General features: G+C 48.4%; 1 pseudogene; it reads left to right on the forward strand.

Annotated features, from left to right (window-relative positions):
- Positions 1-19,557, forward strand: part of LOC141201656 (cingulin-like) — a 150,815-nt pseudogene that overhangs the window by 118,075 nt on the left and 13,183 nt on the right.

The raw sequence follows: 19,557 nt of genomic DNA on the forward strand, positions 1-19,557 counted from the left end.
ACCGGGCCAATTTTTACAATTCTGACCACTGTCACTTTATGAGGTAATTACTCTGGAACGCTTCAACGGATCCCCCTGATTCTGAGATTGTTTTTTCATGACATATTGTACTTCATGATTGTGGAAAAAATTCTTCAATATCACTTGCGTTTATTTGTGAAAAAAACGGAAATTTGGCGAAAATTTTGAAAATTTTGCAATTTTCAAAATTTGAATTTTTAAGCCCTGAAATCAGAGCGATATGTCACACAAAAGAGTTAATAAATAACATTTCCCACATGTCTACTTTACATCAGCACAATTTTGGAGCCAACATTTTTTTTTGTTAGGGAGCTATAAGGGTTAAAAGTTGACCAGCGATTTCTCATTTTTCCAACAAAATTTACAAAACCATTTTTTTAGGGACCACATCATATTTGAAGTGACTTGGAGAGGTCTTTTTGACAGAAAATACCCAAAAGTGACACCATTCTAAAAACTGCACCCCTCAAGGTGCTCAAAACCACATTCAAGAACTTTATTAACTCTTCAGGTGCTTCACAGGAATTTTTTGAATGTGGAAGAAAAAAATGAACATTTAACTTTTTTCACAAAAATGTTACTTTAGACCCAATTTTTTTTATTTTCACAGGGGTAACAAGAAAAAATGGACCCCAAAATTTGTTGTGCAATTTCCCCTGGGCACGCAGATACCCAATATTTGGGGAAAAAACACTGTTTGGGCGCACGGCAGGGCTCGGAAGGGAAGGAGCGCCATTTGACTTTTTGATTGTAAAATTTGCTTGAATAATTAGCGGACGCCATGTTGTGTTTGGAGAGCCCCTGTGTGCCCAAACTTTGGAGCTCCCCCACAAGTGACCCCATTTTGGAAACTAGACCCCCCAAGGCACCTTTATAGATGCATAGTGAGCACTTGGAACCCCCAGGTGCTTCACAAATTGATTCGTAAAAATGAAAAAGTGAAAAAAAAAAAAACACTTTTTCATTTTTACGAATCAATTTGTGAAGCACCTAGGGGTTCCAAGTGCTCACTATGCATCTAGATAGGTGCCTTGGGGGGTCTAGTTTCCAAAATGGGGTCACTTGTGGGGGAGCTCCAATGTTTGGGCACACAGGGACTCTCTAAATGCAACATGGTATCCGCTAACAAATTGAATGGAAAATCGGCTCAAATTGTTAGCGGACACCACATTGCGTTTGGAGAGCCCCTCTGTGCCCAAACTTTGGAGCTCCCCCACAAGTGACCCCATTTTGGAAACTAGACCCCCCAAGGCACCTTTATAGATGCATAGTGAGCACTTGGAACCCCCAGGTGCTTCACAAATTGATTCGTAAAAATGAAAAAGTGAAAAAAAAAAAAACACTTTTTCATTTTTACGAATCAATTTGTGAAGCACCTAGGGGTTCCAAGTGCTCACTATGCATCTAGATAGGTGCCTTGGGGGGTCTAGTTTCCAAAATGGGGTCACTTGTGGGGGAGCTCCAATGTTTGGGCACACAGGGACTCTCTAAATGCAACATGGTATCCGCTAACAAATTGAATGGAAAATCGGCTCAAATTGTTAGCGGACACCACATTGCGTTTGGAGAGCCCCTCTGTGCCCAAACTTTGGAGCTCCCCCACAAGTGACCCCATTTTGGAAACTAGACCCCCCAAGGCACCTTTCTAGATGCATAGTGAGCACTTGGAACCCCCAGGTGCTTCACAAATTGATTCGTAAAAATGAAAAAGTGAAAAAAAAAACACTTTTTCATTTTTGTGAATCAATTTGTGAAACACCTGGAGTTCCAAGTGCTCACTATGCATCTAGATAGGTGCCTTGGGGGGTCTAGTTTCCAAAATGGGGTCACTTGTGGGGGAGCTCCAATGTTTGGGCACACAGGGACTCTCCAAATGCAACATGATATCCGCTAACAAATTGAGCCGACAATTTGTTAGCGGATATCATGTTGAATTTGGAGAGTCCCTGTGTGCCCAAACATTGGAGCTCCCCCACAAGTGACCCCATTTTGGAAACTAGACCCCCCAAGGCACCTATCTAGATTCATAGTGAGCACTTGGAACCCCAGGTGCTTCACAAATTGATTCATAAAAATGAAAAAGTGTTTTTTTTTTCACTTTTTCATTTTTACGAATCAATTTGTGAAGCACCTGGGGGTTCCAAGTGCTCACTATGCATCTAGATAGGTGCCTTGGGGGGTCTAGTTTCCAAAATGGGGTCACTTGTCGGGGAGCTCCAATGTTTGGGCACACAGGGGCTCTCCAAACGCAACATGGCGTCCGCTAACAATTTGAGCCGATTTTCCATTCAATTTGTTAGCGGACACCATGTCGCGTTTGGAGAGCCCGTGATGTGCCTAAACAGTGGAGCTCCCCCACAAGTGTCCCCATTTTGGAAACTATACCCCTCAAGGATTTTATTAAGGTGTATAGTGAACATTTTGAACCCAGAGGTACTGCACAGAATTTGTTTACATTAGGTCATCATATTGAATAAGTTGTCATTATTCTTGAGCGCAAGTGCTCGCTACTTGAGTTTGCATCGGGTACTCAGGTATGCACCATGTACAGCGTGTGCTCAAGTGACATGCTCGAGTCCCTGCTCCGCATGTTTCACGGTTATTAGACACCCAAAAAAAAACATGCGGGGATCGCTCGTGCATGGCAGGCAATCCCCGTAAAGTTTTTTGGCCGCGAAGCATATGGGGCAGAGACTCGAGCATGTCACTCAAATACCCACGATACTCAATGCATACCAGAGCACCCGATGCAAACTCAAGTAGCGAGCACTTGCTCTCAACACTAGTCGCCATATCGTCATCTTTTTTTCTTACTTTTGAAAAAAATCCCAACCCCAGCCCTAACCCTAGCACAACCCTAGCCCTAGCACAACCCTAGCCCTAGCACAACCCTAGCCCCAGCACAACCCTAGCCCCAGCACAACCCTAGCCCCAGCACAACCCTAACCCCAAACCCAGCCCTAACCCTAGTCCAATCCTAACCCAAGAGTTTATTTTTGATGCCGTTCCTTGTGCGGTATAAGTGATTAGACGACTTTATTCTTCGGGTCGGTGTGATTACAGCAATGCCAGAATCATATGGGGTTTTTATGACTGACAGCTGTCACACACTAAAAGACGCATTTTTTGTAAAATCTAGTTTTTGCATCGCCATATTTTGAGAGCTATAATTTTTCCAGATTTTGGCAGACAGTCATGTGACGGTTCGTTTTTTGTGGGATGACTTGACGTTGTTATTGATGCCATTTTCAGGCACGTGACATTTTTTGATCGCTTTCTATTCCGATTTTTGGGAGGCAGAATAAACAAAAACCAACAATTCAGGAATTGTTTTTTTTTTTTTTTTATTCTGTTCCGCGTGTGGTAAAATTGATGAGGTAGCTTTATTCTTCGGGTCAGTACATTTACAGCGGTACCACATTTGTATCATTTTTCTATGTTTTGGCGCTTATACACAATAAAAGCTATTTTATAGAAAAAAATATTTTTTAGCATCGCTTTATTCTGAGAGCTATAACTTTTATATTTTTCGGCTGATGGAGCTGTATGGCAGCTTTTTTGTTGCGGGACGAGATGACGCTTTCAGCGGTATCATTTTGATTTATATGCGTCTTTTTGATCGCGTGTTATTCCACTTTTTGTTTGGCGGTATGGTGATAAAGCATTGTTTTTTGCTTCGTTTTTTTTTTTTTTTTTTTTTACCGTGTTCACTGAAGGGGTTAACTAGTGGGACAGTTTTATAGGTCAGGTTGTTCCGGACGCGGCGATACCAAATATGTGTACTTTTATTGTTGTTTTTTTTTTTTTTTTATAATAATATTTATTGATGGGTACATTATATTTTTATTTTTGGTGTATTATTTTTTTTATTTTTTTATAATATTTTTGCACATTTTTTTTTTTTTTCCACTTTCACACAGTTTATACACTTTATTACTTTGTCCCACTCTGGGACTTTCACTTTTTTTTTTCTGATCACCTGCATGGCACAGGAATGAAGCACCATCCCTATGCCATGAAGGCTGTCAGAAGTGCAAAGTGTGAAGATTGCTTGGAGATGCACTGCGCATGCCCAAGCAATCTTCCTGCTCTCTGGTGACCCGGATGTTGTCATGACGACATCCGGTCGTCATGGCAATGTGGCACCCCAGGGGTCTGGTTTTCCACAGTAATGTAATGTTATGTCTGAGAGCAGGTGGGAGGTCCTTTGGTCAGGGATCCTGTGCATGCCACACCTCCTGCCCAGTCTTGGGAGGGGAAGAACTTCCCCTGTATAAACCCTGGGCTGAGGCAGGGTTAGTCAGTCAAGGAGAGTAGAGACAAGAAACAGTCACAGGAAGAAACAGCAGAAGCTCAGTGGGAGCAATACTACTACAAGTCAGGGGCTGGCAGCTGCAGAGCTCGCCCTGACTGAGAAGCTTTCTTACCGGACCCGGCATCCGAGGCTGTGGGGACTAACTCTTACCCAGCAGCAGAAGCCGATCGGCAGGGGATTTCAGGTCCTCAGGCCCAGAAACCCGAAGGCACGGTCACACGCGTGGGACCAGCACCGCCATCGTGGAGCGGAAGCCATTAGAAGGCCCCGAGTCACCGGCCATACGGGTGAGCACCACACGGTACACTCAGGGACGTGGGCTACTTATATCCGCTTCTAGCAAGGTAGCCAGAAGAGTACAGTCAGTTTGGGAGGCCTACAACTCCGCCTGGCCAGGGGAGATCCCATCTGCTCAAGGACTGACCAGGCCCCGTTCACTAGCAAGTACTCCGGGAGGGTCTATCGTTGTTACCAGTAAAGACCCTGAATTACACCGCACCGTCTCTGAGTGGTTCCTGCTACCCCCATCATCCACATCTGCTGCCCTGAGGCCATACCCCTCCCGTTGGGGGTTATACCATCTACGCTGCACCATCCATCCACCGGCCTCAGCGGACTGTCTTGCAGCGGCAGCTCCATAGCTGCATTCAACGGGTGGCGTAGTCGTCCTACATCTACCGCTGTTACATCGCCGCTCAGTTTGACTCCCTGGGCACGGACCGGGTCACCGCCACGAGACTACAACCCTCAAGAGATCCGGCTCCGGGTAAGCTCCCGCGTGCGCAACGCAGCGCGACACAGGCCCAGGGGCGCGTCAACTTTGGCGTAGTCGGCAGGATTTCGTGCCCGCAACCACCGGGTACTGCGTGCCTGAAAAAGAGACTTTTCAAACTTACCTGTGGTGAAGATTCCCGCCATCCGGCGCCATCTTCAGCCTTCTTCCCGCCATCGGTGAAGTTTCCCGCCATCCGGCGCCATCTTCTACCTTCTTCCCGCCATCCGTGGAGTTTTCCCGCCATTGGACGCCATCTTGAGTACGCCGCGCGGGAAGAAGAGGGGCGTGGACTCCGAAAGCGCGCGAGAACTGAAGCCCCGCCTCACGTCCGGACGTTGCGTAAGGTCCTGGAAGGAGCCCAGCAGACGCCGACGTCACAGGAGCGCGACGGAAGGTCCTCAACCCTGACGATCCACTGCGGAGCCGCGGCCTACGGAACAGGATCATCGCAAGGTAGGCCACGGTCCACTAGGGGGGAGGAAGATGTCGGATACGGAGGAGAGCTTCACTGCCTCAACCCCCACCAGCGCTACCGCTGCTGCAGTTATGCCCTTCACCATGCCCTATATCCCGGGAGCAGCTTGGCTACCCCAGTACTCAGGGGAGTCACATACCCTGCATGACTTTAGAGAAAAGCTGGATAGCCTCTTCCAGGTGTACCCCCTCACAGAAGAGCAAAAAGTGAGCATCCTGGTGGCCCAACTAACCGGGGCAGCCAAAAGGGAAGTAAAATCCTGGCCACCTGGGAGGAAGACTGTCGCAGGGATACTAACCCGGCTGAAGGACACCTTTGATACCCGCACCTCAGCCGAGATTAAGCTTAGATTCTACGGGTGCAAGCAGCGAGCGCATGAGAGTATAAGGGACTATGCACTAAACCTACAAGAGGCCCTGAGGGCCATTAAGCAGACCGACCCTGATGGAGTGGGAAACGAGGACAGGCTGTTGACCGAACAGTTTATAGAGGGACTGTATTGTAATACCCACCGAACCCAGTTGCGGGCAATGGCCTTACAGGATCCCCATCTGGGCTTTGCACAGTTCAAGGACAGAGCCATCCGGGCGCTCCGAGAACCGGCACCGGGTGGCGTTGTGACCCACAAGCGCCCTGCTATCACTTACCACCAGGAGGCGGCGCCCTTGTCGGCAGGGCCTGTGGGAGCTGATGCGCAGGCTTTGGACAATGACCCGGCTCCAGACCTACACCATCAGGTCCAAGAGCTAGCTAAGAGCGTTGCTGCGCTAACCCGAACTGTGCAGTCTTTACAGGCTTCCACCCCAGGGAAGATCCAGCTGGCATCCTGACCGGAGGACATCCCGTGGCGTCGACCAAGGAGGACCCCACCGGCCAGAGGAAGACCCAGTGACCGATACAGCGAGGACGGACGACCCATCTGCCGCCGCTGCAATCAACCTGGACATATGGCAAGGTACTGTTCTTTAAACGGGCACAACCTGGGGTAGAGGGCCAACCCCCAGGAAAAAGATCACCAGGCCCATCGAACTGGCGCGACAGATATGTGGGAGGACGTCCAGTCTTGCCTGTGGTACTGGATGGCATTCCCATGAGTGCCCTACTGGACACCGGGTCACAGGTCACCACCATCCCGTACGTGTTCTTTAAGCAGTACTGGAATGACTCGGATATTACCCGCTACCCTGACGACGACTTGAGTATCATCGCCAGCAATGGCCAGCCCGTGCCACAGATCGGATTTAAAGAGGTGACCATCAAAATCGGTAGAGTCGAACTGGCAGCACAGGGACTGATCATTGTAGATATTGACAAACATGAGAGTCACCCAAAAATAACTCTAGGAACTAATGTAATTGAAAATTGTCTTGCAGAGGTGATTTTCCTTTTACAGCAGGTTGCCAAGAACGCCAGCTCCGGCGAGCAGCGGGTGCTCCAGAAAGAGATCCGGTCACTGATGCGACGGCAACAGGTGGAACTCTCCGGCGGTGAGATTGGTAGCGTAAGAATGTGTGACCCTTTTCCTATTGCCATGCCCCCAAAAAGTGAAATGATGATTTGGTGCCGGGCAGCTATTGGTCTGAGAGGTAGAGATTACCAGGCAATGGTAGAACCAGTTTACTCAGACAGTAGGCCCACCATTTTGACAGCACGGGGGGTGGTCAATGTACGCCATGGGAGGGTGCCCGTTCGCATAATCAATATCGGGGAGAGGGAAGTGTACCTGCCCCGGTATGCCACGCTAGCCAAATTATATACCATCAACCAAAACTCTATACAGTCTGTGGAACCCTTGCCTCCATCTCACCCGGAGGAAGGTAACGGCTCTAAGAAAGTAATGGAGGATTGGTGTCAGCAACTACACTTGGGAACTGACTCCACTCCCTCCCACCAGAAACAGGGAGTCTACCGGGTGGTTCAAGAGTATGAGAGAGTGTTTAGTAAACACCCGTTAGACTTCGGGCGAGTCAAGGGGGTAGAACACCGCATCCCCACGGGAGATCATCCTCCCATAAAAGAGAGGTATCGACCCGTACCCCCTGCACATTACCAACACGCCAAGGGGATGCTTAGAGACATGAAGGAGGCTGGGGTAATGCGGGATAGCTGTAGCCCCTGGGCAGCCCCACTAGTTTTAGTCAAAAAGAAAGACAACACTATGAGGATGTGTGTAGATTACCGGAAAATCAACCGTATCACACACAAGGATGCGTACCCTTTACCAAGGATAGAGGAGTCTTTGGCTGCTTTAAGATCTGCTAACTTCTTCTCCACCTTGGATCTCACTAGCGGGTACTGGCAGGTTCCTGTAGCAGAGGCGGACCGGGAGAAGACCGCATTCACCACCCCGATGGGACTTAGCGAGTTCACCTGCATGCCGTTCGGACTCTGCAACGCTCCGGGAACCTTCCAACGACTAATGGAGTGTTGTCTGGGCCACAGAAACTTCGAGACGGTCCTGTTGTACCTGGACGATGTCATCGTATATTCCAAGACGTATGAGGACCACCTGAAACACCTGGCGGAAGTGTTCGAAGCTCTGGCAAGTTACGGCCTAAAGGTGAAACCCTCCAAGTGTCACCTCCTGAAACCAAAGGTGCAGTACCTGGGACACGTGGTGAGCGCTGACGGAGTGGCTCCCGACCCTGATAAGATCACCGCAATTAAGGAATGGCCAAGCCCCTCCAGCGTAAAAGAAGTGCGGCAGTTCCTCGGGTTGGTAGGCTACTACCGAAGGTTTATTCCCGGTTTCACCAAAAAGGCAGCACCTATGCAGGACCTCCTGATAGGCCAGTCCTGGAAGGCCAAGAACCAGAAGCCGCCCTTCAAATGGGAGGAGCTGGAAGAAGAGTCCTTCCGCCAGCTGAAGATGGCCCTCACGGGGGACGAAATCCTGGCGTACCCGGATTATAGCCAGCCCTTTATTCTCTACACCGACGCCAGTAACATCGGGCTAGGAGCCGTACTGTCCCAGATCCAGCAGGGGAAGGAACGAGTAATCGCCTACGCCAGCCGAAAACTGCGACCCACCGAAAGGAACCCCGAGAATTACAGCTCATTTAAGTTAGAGTTCCTGGCCGTAGTATGGGCAGTCACCGAGCGCTTTAAGCATTACCTCGCTTCTTCCCGGTTCACCGTGTACACGGATAACAACCCGTTGACACACCTGGACACGGCAAGACTCGGTGCCCTGGAGCAGAGGTGGATGGCCCGTCTGTCCAACTACGAGTTCACAATCAAATACCGGGCAGGACGCTCCAATACCAACGCAGACGCCCTGTCCAGGATGCCCAACCTGCCGGACGGAGGAGAAGATCCGGAGGGACTGGAAGAAGTTGAACTCCCTGCGTTCCACCGTCATGGGACTATCCAGTATTCCCACCGGGTAAGGAGTAAGCAGGCTGCTACGTTGAACCCCTTACCCCAATACAACTGGGCGGAAACGCAAGACAGCGACCCTGCCGTCCGACTGGTGAAGGAGATGCTGACTCGGCCGGAGGCTCGCCTTGAACCAGACGCTCCGGAGGAAGCCAAACAACTATGGGCAGAGAAGAGTCGACTGTTCCTTTACAAAGGGAAGTTGTGCCGCAGAATGGTTAACTCCCGGACGCATGAATTACTCTGGCAAGTAGTGGTGCCACGAAGAGACGCAGCCATGGTGATGGAGGCATACCACGACGGAGCTGGACACTTCGGGTGGAAGAAGCTGGAGTTCCTGCTGCGCGAGCGGTTCCACTGGGTAGGCATGAGGGGAACCATCGAGAAGTGGTGCAGAGACTGTGGCCCGTGCAACCTGAGAAGGAAGGACCGTGCCAGCCAGAAGACTCCCCTGCAGTCCATCGTCACCCGGCAACCGTTGGAACTGGTAGCCTTGGATCATGTAAAACTGACCCCAAGCAGAAGTGGCTACGTCTACGCGTTAACCATCGTGGATCATTACTCCCGGTTTCTGGTTGTCGTCCCCGTCAAGGACTTAACGGCTCAAACAGCAGCTAGAGCCTTCCAGCAGCACTTTTGCCGTCCACACGGGTACCCGGACCAAGTGCTGACGGACCAGGGACCTGCCTTTGAAGCGGAGGTCTTCCAGGAATTCTGCAATCTGTATGGCTGCCGGAAGATAAGGACGACACCCTACCATCCGCAAACTAATGGACTTTGTGAGAAAATGAACCAGGTGGTAATGGATCTTCTAAAAACGTTGCCCCTGGAAGAACGCAGTCTGTGGCCTGAGAAGTTGCCCGATCTGGTGGACCTATACAACCACATCCCGGTAGGTTCCACCAACTGTACCCCGGCTTACCTAATGAGGGCAAGACCTGGTAAGTTACCTGTTGACCTGGAAATGGGAGTCCTGACACCCGAGGACACTTCACCAGAAACAGACTGGGACACAGAGAGGCAGCAGCAGTACCGGAGAGTACAGGAGAGCGTGGAGCGAAGTCTCTGTCAGGCTAGGGAAAGACAAGAGAAAACTTACAACCAGTATGCTCCCGCTGTTCCCCTGGTACCCGGAGAGCAGGTCTTGAAGAGGAAGAGACGGCTCCACAAGTTGGATGACCAGTGGGAGAAGGACCCGTACACCGTACTGCCCTCAAGCCACGAGAACCCGAAGGTTTGTACCATCAGTAAAGACGGAGGGGAAACCACAGCCATTGTATCCCGGGACCACCTGAAGAAGTGTCTCGAACAACTGAGGAACCCTGAAGAGGAACAAGAAGACCATCGACCCGTAGAGGAAAGGGAAGATATGGTTAGTACTGTGCTCGGGGACTTCCCTCGGTCTTGGACTCAAGTCAATGGTGCAGTTGTGGTACCCGTACTCACCTTCCTCCAACCAGCATCCCAAGCACCTACGGAGCAACAGGTAGAGCTGGAAGAACAGCCGGTCCAGGAGGCAGAAGACTCCACACAAGCAGGACAGGAGGATCAACCCTCTGCTTATAGTGAGCCTGCCGTACCCCTAGTGAGACAAAGAGCCGGTAGACAGCTGCCCAGTTTACCCTTGACAGCTCCTACACCCTGTAGTTCAGGGCCAGACAGTCAGCTCCGTAGGTCCACTAGGGCCACTAGAGGCCAGTTACCCGCACGCTGGAGGATTTGAAGTGTATAAATTGTTTTATTTATGTTTATCTGTGTATTGTTGCTTGTGTATAATTTTGTGTTTCCAGTTATTTTTAGGAATCCTTGGTGGATTTACCGGGAATCCTTGTACATAGTTGGAGCGTAACCCAGGATGGACTAGAGACTGTTAAGGACTCGGGGTAGGACAGACCCCTACCTGGTTACGTCTCCCTGTTTTGGTGAAATGGACACCTTGCTTTCTTCAAAGACTACACGCGGTTACGGACATGCCGTGACCACCTTTATGTGTTTCTTCTTATTGTACTATTATTGTTGTTATATCTTGTTATGTTTTTTCTAAAATATGTTTAGTCCCGGAGTACTAAATTTCACTAGGGGGGAATGTGGCACCCCAGGGGTCTGGTTTTCCACAGTAATGTAATGTTATGTCTGAGAGCAGGTGGGAGGTCCTTTGGTCAGGGATCCTGTGCATGCCACACCTCCTGCCCAGTCTTGGGAGGGGAAGAACTTCCCCTGTATAAACCCTGGGCTGAGGCAGGGTTAGTCAGTCAAGGAGAGTAGAGACAAGAAACAGTCACAGGAAGAAACTGCAGAAGCTCAGTGGGAGCAATACTACTACAAGTCAGGGGCTGGCAGCTGCAGAGCTCGCCCTGACTGAGAAGCTTTCTTACCGGACCCGGCGTCCGAGGCTGTGGGGACTAACTCTTACCCAGCAGCAGAAGCCGATAGGCAGGGGATTTCAGGTCCTCAGGCCCAGAAACCCGAAGGCACGGTCACACGCGTGGGACCAGCACCGCCATCGTGGAGCGGAAGCCATTAGAAGGCCCCGAGTCACCGGCCATACGGGTGAGCACCACACGGTACACTCAGGGACGTGGGCTACTTATATCCGCTTCTAGCAAGGTAGCCAGAAGAGTACAGTCAGTTTGGGAGGCCTACAACTCCGCCTGGCCAGGGGAGATCCCATCTGCTCAAGGACTGACCAGGCCCCGTTCACTAGCAAGTACTCCGGGAGGGTCTATCGTTGTTACCAGTAAAGACCCTGAATTACACCGCACCGTCTCTGAGTGGTTCCTGCTACCCCCATCATCCACATCTGCTGCCCTGAGGCCATACCCCTCCCGTTGGGGGTTATACCATCTACGCTGCACCATCCATCCACCGGCCTCAGCGGACTGTCTTGCAGCGGCAGCTCCATAGCTGCATTCAACGGGTGGCGTATTCGTCCTACATCTACCGCTGTTACATCGCAGCTCAGTTTGACTCCCTGGGCACGGACCGGGTCACCGCCACGAGACTACAACCCTCAAGAGATCCGGCTCCGGGTAAGCTCCCGCGTGCGCAACGCAGCGCGACACAGGCCCAGGGGCGCGTCAGCAACACCCGGGAAGCCTTTGCAGACTGCGCTGGAAGCCGGAAGAGGAGGTGAGTATCGCCGATCACCTCCCCTTGCCCCCGCAATGCCGCGATCGACTTCGATCGCAGCATCGCGGGGGTTAATGTGCTGGGAGCGGTGCAGGACCGCTCCTTGCACATAGTACCGGGTGTCAGCTGTGACAATCAGCTGACACCCGGCGGCGATCGCGCCCGCACAGCCTGTGTGCGCGCGCGATCGCCATGACGTACTAATACGGGTCTGGCTCTTAAGTCCCAGGGCACAGACACGTATTAGTACGTCAGATGTTATTAAGGGGTTAAAAACGGGTCTTAGAAAATTGAAACACAAGCCAAACAATTTGTTTGCAAAGTTTAGAATTTTTTGAAAGCAGTAAAATGTTTGTTTTTTTCTTCTGCACCATTTCACTTTATTTAGAATTCATTGCCCTTGTTTTCTATATCTTGCACAGTAAAGTGAATGGTGTCTTTCAAAAATGCTGTAATTTTGTCCCACAAAATACCTCTCAACCCTGCTGTATTGAGTAGTGTCTGTGTTATTCAGCAAGTAAGAAAAAGATCTTCAGCTCACCTGGCCCAGCCTGCCAGTCCTCCTTTCCATGATCTCGGTGCTCGGAATTAGTCCATCCCCATCTGGGAGAAAAATCCTCAGTGAAAGTAAAAAATAGTTTTCCAGCACACGATGTAGAAAAATTAGAAAAAGCCTTTATTTAATCCATCGTTAAAAAATACAATTCCAACAGAGATAAAAGCATGTGTAAGCTTACGCGTTTCGGATCATATTTGACCCTTAGTCATAGCATAAAGTACTGAATAAATGTTGCACTTTTCAAGGAAAACAGTCAAGGGAAGCTGCCAAGGGTAACACCCACCAAAATCAGCTGTGATATTAGCTCACTAATTCAAGGCTAGCAGTGATCTAAACACTAGTATAACCCTATACTACATCCATCCTCTACAAACATATTACAATGTGAACTGTCACTTAGTAATGCACTAATTATTTGATCACTTTTTACCCAAGTTTTTTATATATATGAATTCATTGAATAAACAATTGATGCACTATTTAAATATATATGTAACAATAAGAGCTTCTAATGATATCATTACCTATTTTCTAAAAATTATTGTTCTAACATTTGATTTCAAGGGCATACTTTTCCCCCAAAAAAATAAAATAATATCTCTATTTTAAAACCATATGAGAATGGCTGGAAATTATTACAAAACGTAATTAGCATGCTTTGTTTTGTATACTATTGATTATAGAGTCCCCTAGATTGATCACAAAAAATAAAAAAAATAAAAAATGTATTTAATAAATTCCTCAATTTGTTCCAACTTTTTTAATATAGATACATCAATTCATGTCTTAGATTTAGTCCTGCTGGGTATCTGGTATTTAGTTTTAGAATCCATCGAGCTTCAGTCATCTGGAGTAATTTAAACCTATCTCCACCTCGCCGTGGAGCAGAAACAAATTCCAAAGCACTTACTCGCAGGCTACTTAAATCCCCCTTGTGTTCATTCAAAAAATGTTTGGAAGCCCCCGAAAGACTGCGGGTAGTGACATTGTTAATGTCATAAATGTGCTCCGACAGTCTTTTTCTTACACTGCGGCTTGTAGATCCCACATATTGTTTTCCGCATATCGTGCAAAAAATGATATAAACCCAGTGGTCAGTAGCACAGTTCATGAAAGTCTTAAGATTAAATACTTGACCCTCATTACTTATGACAGACTTGTTATTATTTATCATGAATTTGCATAAACCACATGACTTCTGCCCGCATCTAAATGAGCCCTTAGTGGACTCATTTAAAAAATGGTTGTAAATTTGTTCCAAAAAAATCCCTGACAATAGGAAATGTAATCTCCCTGAGTGAACTCAGAGAAAATACAGGCAAAATAGGTCGTACATGGTTGTCCACTCAGTATCAGCAGATTCTTGACAATAATGTTCAAGAATCAGTGACAAAGTTGAAGTTACGCAGGGGATGGATCTTTCAGCAAGACAATGATCCAAAACACCGCTCCAAATCTACTCAGGCATTCATGCAGAGGAACAATTACAATGTTCTGGAATGGCCATCCCTGTCCCCAGACCTGAATATCATTGAACATCTGTGGGATCATTTGAAGAGGGCTGTCCATGCTTGGCGACCATCAAACTTAACTGAACTGGAATTGTTTTGTAAAGAGGAATGGTCAAAAATACCTTCATCCAGGATCCAGGAAATCATTAAAAGCTACAGGAAGCGACTAGAGGCTGTTATTTTTGCAAAAGGAGGATCTACTAAATATTAATGTCACTTTTCTGGTGAGGTGCCCATACTTATGCACCTGTCAAATTTTGTTTGAATGCAGATTGCACATTTTCTGTTAGTACAATAAACCTCATTTCAAGGCAGAAACATTACTGTGTCCAACAGTTATTACATATATCAAACTTAAATAGCTGTTGCAAAAACACCAATTTTTATAAAACATTAATAGGGGTGCCCAAACTTTTTCATATAACTGTATATATGTTCATTCTAATATCAAAAAATATACCATTCTAGTACACAGAATGGTGTTAGAATGTAATGTTGAACAACTACCCACTCTCCTAACTTAATTGGGGTGCGGTGTCAATCCTAATCAATTCAACCAAGTCAAGGAAAGGGAAAAAAAAAAAAAACACGACATCTTAAGAGTAACCAGTCTATAAAGATTGTCTTTCCTTAAAGTCCTTACAAGTGCATATTATACCTGATGAAGGCCGTTGCTGGCAGAAACGCGTTGTTTGTTCTTAATATAGTGTCCGAATAAATCTGATTTTGAGAAAAAGAATTCATCTGTAACGATCCTTATCCTCTGGAAGCGCTGAAAAAGGGAAATCTTCTCTCCACTACAATATCCAACATGCAAGCCTTATACCAGGGCTGACATACTTCCCGCATTTGTGCTGCAGACCAGAGGATTGCAAAGAGCTGATCCACTATACGGATCATTTGAGTGAAAATACAAGACATCTAAAGGGTGAGTGCAAAAAACAAATATTGTTGTGGCAAATGCACATATTTATCTACACTTAGACTCTGCACCCCTTGTCTCCCCTTTTATTCTTTTTTTATATCAATGGAATTTATGGAAGACCTCCTCTTGGCAGTAAGAAGAACGATGGAAGTGGAAGAAGAGAAGCCCTCTAGATCAGTCCAGGAAGAGATGTTCGGTGGTCTCCGCTCAAAGAAAAAGATGGTGTTCCCGATACATATAAACATTCAGGATCTAATCCTGGACGAATGGGAAAATCCTGAAAGACGACTGAATACACCAGCGGAATTGAAAGACAGGTTTCCCGTAGATGAAGAAACCTCAAAAGGTTGGACCGAGATACCTAAGGTCGATATTCAGGTGACAAGAGTCGCTAAAAAGACAGTATTGCCATTCGAAGACTCATCGCAACTAAAGGATCCTCTGGACCGCAAGATGGACAGCCTTCTCAGAAAATCCTGGGAAACATCAGCAGTCCTTCTGGACACAAACAGTCTCCACGTGTGTTGCACGGTCCATGTCAAGATGGCTCAACCAGCACATCCAGAGAGGAGATACAAGCTTCCCTACCTTTACTGCAGAAAGCCACTGACTTCCTGGCGGATGCTTCAGCGGAATCTGTGAGGGTAACGACAGGGCAGCAGTCCTATCGAACTCCACAAGGCGAGCACTATGGCTGAAATCGTGGAGCGGTGACGTGGCTTCTAAAACAAAACTTTGTTCCATTCCCTTCAGGGGAGAATATATGTTTGGCCAGGCCCTTGACCCTCTCCTGGAGAAGGCGACTGATAAAAAGAAATCCCTGCCTGAACCCAGACACTACAAGAAGACCCCCTTTCGCCCCCCTCGGGAACAGAATCCCCAGTACAGGGGGAACGGCAAGTCTGGTCGGTGAAGCTACCCCAAAGGGGGGAAAGATAGGAATATTTTTTTCCCAAAAGGACAGCGACAACAGAAGCGGTGACGCCAGAGCAGTGGGGGGACAAATCATGAAATACCTTCCCCAGTGGCAAAAGATCTGCTCCAATCAATGGGTCTTGAAGGTAATTCAAGAAGGGGTAAAGATCGAATTCTCCTCATATCCTCCAAGAAAAGTAAGGATAACTCGTCTAACCTCCCCGAGATTAAGAACCGCAATGATGTCAGGCCTAAAAGACATACTATCCTTGGGGGTTATTTCACCAGTCCCAAAAACAGAAAGACACACAGGCCACTATTCACGCCTGTTTATGATAAAGAAACCAAACGGCACCTACAGAATAATAATAAATCTGAAACCCTTAAACCAATACATCATCTACCGAAGATTCAAAATGGAGTCCATCAGATCAGCAGTTCCCTTAATAGGACAAGGATATGTGATGGCAACCATCGACTTACAGGACGCATGCTATCACGGTTTGCGGTGGTTCAAGAGGATCAAACGCTGCATTTTCAATTCAATGTATTGCCGTTCGGGATATCCTCAGCACCAAGAATATTCACCAAAATTATGTCAGAGGTAGTGGCTTCAATCAGAAAAGAAAAAATCTGCATCATTCCCTACCTTGACGACTTCTTACTAGTATATCCCTTGGTGGAATCACTCCAGGAAGATCTGCAGAGAAGAATCCTAATCCTGACCACCCTAGGGTGGTTGATAAATCATCAAAAGTCAGACCTGGTCCCTGCCACAGAAAAAACATTTCTGGGTGTTCTACTAGACTCCGCCAGACAAACCTCCTTCCTAACGAAAGACAAACAGATACTTTTGAGATCCAAGATATCGAATCTGAAGGCCCTGAACAGAGTGTCCCTAAGGTCTGCCATGTCAACCCTCAGCTCCATGACAGCCTACATCCAATCCGTAGCCTGGGCTCAGGCTCACACCAGGGTGTTGCAAACCCATATTCTTGCACAGTGGGACGGATCCCCAGACTCCCTAAACAGGATGATCATGATCCCTCATTATGTGAAGACATCCCTATCATGGTGGCTCAGCCCAAAAAACCTAGGAACAGGGGTTCCATGATCTCAGTTCCCTCTGATAACAGTCACGGTAGACGCCAGTGACCAGCCCAGGGGATGGAATGTGACGCCCAGCTGCACTTGGTATCACAGATCCTGGAAGAGTGCATTGATGGATTCCTCCACAAGAGGCCCCCATAAACATTCACACATCTCCACCTTTCACCTCAGACCACCAGAGGGAGCCTGTTAGGGATATAAATAGGGAAGGTGGAGCCAGGCAGTTCAGTCTGGAGTGCACAGAGAGTGATTCAGCAGTTCCTCTGGAGAGTTCAGCAAGTACAGGTCTGAATACAGAGTCGAGCTCAGGTCAGTTGTAGCTCAGAATAGTGAGCTTTAGGTGTGCCGGCGTCATAAGATGGGTGAAGCGCGGCAAGCTGCCGTTAGTGTGTATAGCCTAGTGAGGGCCCGAGTTGGCCGAAGGCGAGGGGAGAGTTAGTACCAAGGGGGCAGAGGAGCTTAACTAGCTCACCCCGAAGAAGTTACCGGACACCGGGTCCAAGCTTACCGGGATCTCTATGACCCAGTAAGGCATAACCAGAATCCCTGGAGAACTACAGGTCCCAGGATCGCTGAAGTACTGATACGTAACAGAGCCAGGAGACACATAGGCCCCATAAGGCTTTCTTACCCGTAGAGATGGCAGAACTCCTTGAACAACTCAGCCTCAAAGGCCGGGCCTTGGTCTGTCAGCACCTGCTTAGGATAACCATGGGGTCTGCAGAAATACGCTTGGAACGTCTTTGCTGCTGTCTCTGCCGTCAGGTCTTTGACGGGGGCGACCACCAGGAAACGCGAGTAGTGATCCACCATGGTCAGAGCATAAAAGTACCCTGACCTGCAGGGGGACAGCTTGACATGGTCCAGGGCCACGATCTCCAGGGGTCGAGTCGTCTTGATGGGTTGCAGGGGTGCCTTCTGGCTGCTGTAGTCTTTTCTTCTAAGGCCACAGGGTGCACAGTCCCGGCACCACCTCTCAATTGAGCTGCGCATTCCTACCCAGTAGAATCGACACTTCAGCAGGGTCTCTAACTTTTTCCAGCCAAAGTGCCCTGCGTGATCGTGGTAGGCCTCCAACACTATTTGGATGTCTGTCTTGGGGACCATTATCTGCCATACCATCTCATGGGTTTTTGGATTGACGTACCTCCGGCACAGCTTCTCACGGTAGATAAACAGCCGGCTTCTCTCGTTCCACAGCTGCTTTGCTTGCAGAGATGTGTCTTTTTCCAGTGAAGAACCTTCTTGGGTTATCAGTTCCTTGATGTGTCTGACAACCGTGTCACTGTCCTGGGTCTCTTTCCAGCTGTGGTGAGGCAGAGGGTTTAACGTCTTTCCACGCTGCCTTCTAGAAGCTCGTTGCTCGTGGATCATCCCATTCCGGTGAAAGGCAGGTAGCTCAATCTCTTCCAGGTCATCCACTTCTTCTTCTGTGTCTGACTGGCGAGGCATCCTGGACAGGGCATCGGCGTTGGCGTTCTTGCGGCCCGCCCGGTATTTAATTGTAAATTTATAATTTGACATCCGAGCCATCCATCGTTGTTCCAGTGCTCCTAGCTTAGCTGTTTCAAGATGGGTCAAGGGGTTGTTATCAGTGAAGGCAGTGAACTTACTGGAGGCTATATAGTGCTTGAACCTTTCAGTGATGGTCCAGACCGGGGTCAGGAACTCCACCTTAAAGCTGCTAGTTCTCTGGGTTCCTCTCGGTCGGGCGGAGCTTCCTGCTTGTGTATGCGATCACTTTCTCTTGGCAAATCTGCTTCTGACTTAAGACAGCTCCCAGTCCTTCGTTGCTGGCATCTGTATACAGCAGGAACAGTTGGCTGTAGTCAGGGTAGGCTAGGATCTCATCGCCTGTCAGTATCTCCTCAATTTCCTGAAATGACTCTGCTTGCTCCTTACCCCAGTGGAATGGGGGATTTCTGCCTTTGGGGGACTGCCATACCAGGAGGTCTTGCAGAGGAGCTGTTTCTTGATGTAGTCTTTTACAAACCTCCGGTAGTATCCTACTAGTCTCAAGAACTGACGCACCTCTTTGAGATTCTTCGGCTCCGGCCACTTCTGGATGGCAGTGACCTTCTCCGGGTCTGGTGCTACCTCTTCCGGACTAACGATGTGCCCCAGGTACTGTACCTTTCTCTTGAGCAGGTGGCACTTTGAGGGCTTCAACTTCATCCCGTACCAGGACAGCGACTCAAATACCTCTGCCAGGTGTTTCAAGTAGTCTTCGTGTGTTCTGGAGTACACTATCACGTCATCCAGGTATAGTAACACAGTCTCAAAGTTGCGGTGCCCCAGGCAGCACTCCATCAATCTCTGGAACGTTCCGGGGGAATTAAGAGTCCAAACGGCATACTGTTGAACTCGCAGAGTCCCATCGGGGTTGTAAAGGCCATCTTCTCCCGATCCTCCTCAGCCACAGCTAATTGCCAGTACCAACTAGT

The sequence above is a fragment of the Phyllobates terribilis genome, unplaced genomic scaffold, assembly GCF_046119375.1.
Source record: "Phyllobates terribilis strain yellow unplaced genomic scaffold, ASM4611937v1 Scaffold_122__1_contigs__length_5177241, whole genome shotgun sequence".
Classification (NCBI taxonomy): domain Eukaryota; kingdom Metazoa; phylum Chordata; class Amphibia; order Anura; family Dendrobatidae; genus Phyllobates; species Phyllobates terribilis.